The sequence below is a fragment of the Microtus ochrogaster genome, chromosome X (genome assembly GCF_000317375.1).
Source record: "Microtus ochrogaster isolate Prairie Vole_2 chromosome X, MicOch1.0, whole genome shotgun sequence".
In the NCBI taxonomy this organism is placed as follows: Eukaryota; Metazoa; Chordata; class Mammalia; order Rodentia; family Cricetidae; genus Microtus; species Microtus ochrogaster.
Window position 1 is genome coordinate 30,569,290 of NC_022026.1, and position 7,193 is coordinate 30,576,482.

A 7,193-nucleotide genomic window follows, 5' to 3' on the forward strand; every position below is an offset into this window, starting at 1 on the left:
GTGTGTGTGTGTGTGTGTGTGTGTGTGTGTGTGTGTGTGTGTATGTGTGTGTGTGTGTAGAACAGAATTCATGAATGCATGTGTGGCTGTCAGAGGTCAAAGTTAGGTGTCTTGCTCAATCACTGTCCACCTTAATTTTGTGATAAAGATTCTCCAACTCTTCCAGAACTCACCAATTCACTGTACTATGTGGAACTGAACCACAGGGATTCTGCTGTCTCTGCCATCTCGTGCCAGGATGCCTAACATTTTAAAAGAATTTTGGGGTTCTCTTAGTATGTTCTCCTCATCCTTATACTAACAGAACCATTTCCCCTAACCTACTGTTTCCTTTTCCCCCTCAACACCTATAATACTCATTGCATCTGTTTTTCATATAGGAAAAATAGCTGATATGAAATCACTTTTATATTGCATACAGATATGAGCTATAAAATATGAATTAATTATTGAGATCCATGTGTAAATGGTGATATTTTGATATGAAAAACTAAATATGTCAAAGTCAAGTTACTGTCGAAATACAGTGGTATCACTAACATCTTTACATTAAAAAAAAAAACCCTGTGATTTGGAAAAGACAGCAAGCTCAAACTCTTTCAGGTATAGGGAGTGACCTGAACACATCTGCTTGTTAAATAACCTTTATACATGAATAAGAATGAATAATGTGTATGCACACAGGATCATAAAAACATATGCAAACATGGACAAATAGCAAAACCTTCTCACACACACTTTTTCATTCCATGGTCAGATTTCACTTGGTACCTCTGAAGAGTCTTTGCCAGTCTGAAGTTTCATTTTAGATGGAGGTTGATTGGTAGCCCAAACAGAGTATACCACAGCAAACAGCAGAAGAATCCTCATCCTATTTCTTTATTCTTCTCTCTTCTACAGCAATTAAAATTAGCTTTGTTATCAAAAAAATCAGAAATGGATATACAGTTACAGCACTTTTCTCTTCTCAAAACATTGAGTGAAACAGGAGTTGTTCATTCTTAGTATTTATATTTCTTCCATGCTTCCTTATTGGTAATGTTGGGATTTCTTTTATATTATTTTACTTAAACAGCATGACTAGTTTTATGGAAAGTTTGATATGACTTTTATTGTTGACATATCTACACATGAAAGAGCAATCTATAAATTATTTCAAGGACATCAATATGTAATAAATGATGTAATTGATGATGAAGGAAAATGAAAATCCCTACATGAAGTGCATTTCTTTAATGTTCTTCCTGTACACATGATGTTTTATGCCTCAATGAAAGTGTAATTTAAATAGTTCTGTCATGAATATAAGTTACTGATGACTATTCTGTTATACAAAACATGCTGAAATAAAAAAATCTCTTCCTTTGACCCAACGTAGTTACCACTCTGAATCCCCGTGATGATGGTTTGTTAACTGGAATCGACAGAACATTGTGAGAATTTATTTATTTATTTGATTCATTGTTTGCTTCCTTCTCATTCATCAAAAGTGGTGTATAATTTTGTGTCTTTAACTCTCTATTTCAAAGTTTCATCTTCAATCAATTCTGTTTACTATGTCTTTTAAATCAGGAGTTCTCAACATGTGGGGTTTGACCACTTTGGTGGTCAAATGACCCTTTCAAAGGGGTCATCTAAGACCATAGGAAGTATCATATATTTACATTATGATTCATAATGACAGCAAAATTGCAGTTATAAGTAGCAATGAAATAATTGTATGGCTGAGGGTCACCACAAGATAAGGAACTGTATTAAAGGATTGCAGCTTTAGGAATATTGAAAATCACTGTTCTAAATCATACCCACACTAACTCTAACAATAAATATAATATTACTAAGAAAAGAAAGTCAGGCGATCTTGACTTTAATTTTATTATATGTATATGTATTTCTAATCTTGATTAGGGTATTATGATTATGTAGTTCATCTAAAAATGTAATGTATAATTAAGAAATATAGGTTAATAGGTAACCATCTATAATAGTCAAGAATGTAGTCATGGTTAGATTTACTAGATGTATAGAGATATATTTCAGTGAATTAGGTATTCTTCAAATCTTTCAGAGACCTTCAGAATATGACATTTAAATGTTTTAAAAATTTAGAACTTTTCATGACAATGAGATACATCTGCTCCTGGTAGCACCAGGAAGATGGACATCAAAGAGGCTACTTATGTAGTTGGTTAGCCATTTGGGAAAGAAAATGTTCTTGCCTGGACATGTAAGACCCACAGAGAAATGACTGCTGAGCATGCCTAAAGGCGAAATGATCCTTTGGGGTTCTTGCTTCATGAAAGAATCTGCAAGACATTCTGCAGGATACAGAAGGAAATGACTGACCTGTCTTTGAAATTTCCTGCTTTATGGAAAATCTGCTTGATACTATGGGCCTGTAGGCTGAAGATGGATGCCCTGATGGTACCCGAAAAACTTTGGGTGACTGTCCAGACAGTGAGATGTGTCTGTCAATTCTAGAATTTTTGAAGTTGCTTACAATGCAATTCCAGCTTACATAGGTAATATTGTATCTTTCTGGAGTCTATGATATAGTTATAGTTTTCATTAGTTATGATAAAAGATAAAGTAGATGTAAATATTGTAACTGTAATTCTTGCTTGATAACTGTTTCGTTATATGTAATTTTATTATGTTAAAGTTAAAGCCTTCCTTTTTATTTAAACAGAGAAGGAGAAATGGTATAGGAGGTTCTTCTATCCTTGTGTGGCTTTCATTGGTTAATAAAGATGTTGGGCCTGTTGATAGGGCAGAACTTATGTAGGAAGGGAAGACAACACTGAATGCTTGGAGAAAGAAGAGTGCAGTGGGGGGATACAGCATGGATCCCCCAGAGACAGACACTTAAAATTTTACCTGGTAAGCCACAGCCACAAAGATAAATAGAAATGGTTTAAATTAATAAAGAGATAGCCAATAAGAAACTAGAGATTATGGACCAAGCAGTTATTGAATTAATGCAGTTTCTGTGTGATATTTCAGGGCTATTCTAGCCAGGAGTCTGTGATGAACAAGCAGCCCCTCTTTGCAACAAATGCTTGTATTACTATAGTATAAAATAAAAATACAACTCAAGTGAAAAAGATAAAAGAAAGTCATAGCTGGGCAGTGGTGGCACACATCTTTAATCCCTGCACTCAGGAGGCAAAGGCAGGTGGTTGTCTATGAGATGCAGTGAGACCTGCTCTCAAAAAAACCCTAAAAATTATTAAAGTAATAAAAATAATAAAAGACCAAATTGAAAAGGAAAAAATAATATTTTAATTGAAATATGGAATTTTATAGTTTTAATGTAGTGCTATTTGTTTATATATTAGAACACAAAAGAATCCTGTAAAATATAGGGTAGTTGAAATAATTTCCTACATTTCATCTGACTACAATGAAATAAAACTGGATATAGAATATAATAGAAACTATAGGAACTGTACAAACTCATGAAAATTAAACAATACACTACTGAGTGGAAGGGGTTAAGAAATCAAGAAGAAAAAGTAAATTCTAAAAATAGAATGTAAATGAAAACTGAGCATATCAAAATTTGTGGTAAGGGGAAATAAAGAGAATCCCACCTTTTCATTATCCATTCTTTGGTTGAGGGGCATCTAGGTTGTTTTCAGGTTCTGGCTATTACAAATTATGCTACTATGAGCATAGTTGATCAAATGTTTTTATAATATTATCGTGCATCCTTTGGGTATATGCCCAAGAGAGGTATTGTTGGGTCCTGAGTTAGGTTGATTCCCAGTTTTCTGAGAAACCATTATATTGATTTCCACAGTGGTTGTACAAGTTTGCATTTCCACCAGCAATGAAGGAGTATTCCCCTTACTCCACATCCTGTCCAGTATAAGCTATCATCGGTGTTTTTGATTTTAGCCATACTGACTGGATTGAGATGGTATCTGAGAGTTGTTTTAATTTACATTCCTCTTATGGCTAAGGATGTTGAACATTTCCCTAAGTGTCTTTTGGCCACTTGAAACTCTTCTGTGGAGAATTCTCTGTTTAGTTATGTACCCTACTTTTAATTAAGCTATTTGGAATTTTGATGTCTAATTTTTTGAGTTTTTTATATATTTTCAGTCCTCTATCTGATATGGGGCTGGTGAAGATCTTTTCCCATTAAGCATACTGTCTTTTAGTTTTATTGACTGTGTCTTTGCTTTACAGAACTTTTCTGTTTAAAGAGATTTCATTTATTTATAGTTGCTCTCAGTTTCTGTATTTCTGCTGTTATATTTAGGAAGTGGCCTCCTGTGCCCATGCATTGAAACTTTCTCTTCTATCAGGTTTACTATGGTTGGATTTATATTGAAGTCTTTAATCCATTTGGACTTGAGTTTTGTGCATGGGTATAGATATGGGTCTATTTTCATTCTTCTACATGTTTACATTCAGCATAATTTACATTCAAATGGATGGAACTAGGAAAAAAACATTCTGTGTGAGGTAACCAAAACCTAGAAAGATATACAAGTTGTGTATTCATTCACTCATTAGTGGATACTAGCTGTAAAGCAAAGGATAATGAGCCTAGAGTCCACAACCCTAGAAAAGCTAAATAACAAGTTGAACCCTATGAAAAACATATGTAGATCCACCTGGAAAGGCAAAATAGACAAGATTGCCAGACAAAATTGGGAGCATGGGGGCACGGGAGAAGGGAAAGTGGAAGGGGAAAAGGAGGAGAGAAGGTTTGGGGGAGGAGAACTTGAGAGAACAAGACAGTGGAGACCTAGTAAGGACAGAGATGGAGAGCAAGGAAAGAGATAATTTGAATGAGGGAGTCATTATGGAGCTAGCAAGAAACCTGGCACTAGAGAAATTCCAAGGAATCCACAAGGATAACTCCAGTTAAGACCTGTCCTTAGCATTAGAGGACAAGGTACTCAAACTGTCCTTGCCTGTAGTCGGATTGATGACTATCTTAAATGTAACCATAGAACCTTCATCCAGCAAATGACAGAAACAGAGGCATAGACCCACAGTGGAGCCCTGGGCTGAGCTCCCAAAGTCCAGATGAAGAGTGGGGGCAGTGAGAATATGTGCAAAGAGGTAAAGACCATGAATGGGACACCCACTGCAAGAGTTTAGGTGAGCTAATGGGAGCTTACCAACAACAGGTGGATAGGGAAGGAACAAGCATAAGGACCAAACCTGACCCTCTGAATATGGGTGACAGTTGTATGATTGGGGCAGTCTGCAAGACCACTGACAGTGTCACCAGGATTTATCCCTACTGCTTGTAGTGGCTTTTTGGGAACCCATTCTTTTTGGATGGATACCTTGCTCAGCCTAGATATAGTGGGGAGTACCTTGGACCTTCCCCAAAGCAATTTGCCTTGCCCTCTCTGGGGAGTAGATGCATATTAAACATCCATTGCTGGTGGGAATGCAAACTTGTGCAAACACTTTGGAAAGCAGTGTTTCGGTTTCTCAGGAAATTTGGGATCAACCTACCCCTGGACCCAGCAATAACACTCTTGGGAATATACTCAAGAGTTGCCCGATCATATGACAAGGGCATTTGTGCAACTATGTTCATAGCAGCATTATTTGTAATAGCCAGAACCTGGAAACAACGTAGATGTCCTTCAATGGAAGAATGGATGAAGAAAGTGTGGAATATATACACATTAGAGTACTACTCAGTGGTAAAAAATAAAAAAACAATGACTTCTCAAATTTTGCATGCAAATGGATGGAAATAGAAAATACTATCCTGAGTGAGGTAACCCAGACCCAAAAAGATGAACATGGGATGTACTCACTCATAATTGGTTTCTAGCCACAAATAAAGAACCTTCATCTGGCGATGGATGGAGATAGAGACAGAGACCCACACTGGAACGCTGGACTGAGCTCCCAAAGTCCCAATGAGGAACAGAAGGAGGGAGAAGATGAGCAAGGAAGTCAGGACCAAGAGGGGTGCACCCACCCACGGAGACAGTGGGGCTGATCTATTGGGAGCTCACCAAGGCCAGCTGAATTGTGACTAAAAAAGCAGGGGATAAACCCAGACTCTCTAAATATGGCAGACAATGAGGGCTGCTGAGAAGCCAAGGACATGGCACTGGGTTTTGATCCTACTTCTTGTTCTGGCTTTGTGGGGAGCCAGTTTGGATGTTCACCTTCCTAGACCAGGATGGAGGGGGGAGGACTTTGGACTTTCCACAGGGCAGGGAACCCTGACAGCTCTTCAGACTTGAGAGGGAGGGGGAGAGGAGTAGGGGAGGGTGGGAGGAGTGGGAGGCTGGGAGGAGGCAGAAATTTTTTTTTCTCAATAAAAAAAAAAGAAATCTATCAGCAACCACACATTTTAAAAAGTAATTCTCTCTGCCCAGAAGATTTTAATTTCCAAAAAACCCTCTGTAAGGGATGTGTCCTCTTAAGCATCTCTCCCATCTATTCCATGAATAATGTAAGAGCTAGAGAATGGGGAGTAATGCTGTAAAGTGACTATCTTGAGGCTTTGTCAAAGACATTGTTCTCATCATTTCCAGAAGAAGGTTAATATTCCCATAATCATTTTATTTTTCAATATATTGGTTACAAAACTAATTCATCCAATACCTAGTAATAGCCTCTTTTCAGATTCCAATAACTAACCAATTTATATTTTCTGTGTCTTAAAATTATAATTGTAGTTTTCATATAATTGGTCAAGCAGATTCATAGATATTACTTGTGGTGTGTGTGTGTGTGTGTTTTAATTGGATAGTTTACTCAATTGCTTTTTCAAGATGTTACTCATTGATATATCAGAAGGCTTCAGGTTTCGGTTCATTGATTTTGCATACTGCCATTTTGTCCAATTATTATCAGCTTTTAATAATTTTTAGTGGAGTCTTTAGAATCTTTAATTTTTCAGTTTTCAATTAAAATCTTTTCACTTTGAGGATGAGTTGAAATGGGAGTACTATATTTTTGTCATTTTCACCCATTGCTTTCCCAACTCAACTTCTTTTTTTTTTTATCCCATGCTTTTTTATTTTTATTTTTTTATTTAAATCACTGCTTGGCCCATTAGCTCTAGGTTCTTTTTTTTTTTAATTTATTTATTTGTTGAGGATTTCTGCCTCCTCCCAGCCACCGCCTCCCATTTCCCTCCCCCTCCCCCGATCAAGTCCCTCTCCCTCATCAGCTTGAAGAGCCATCAGGGTTCCCTG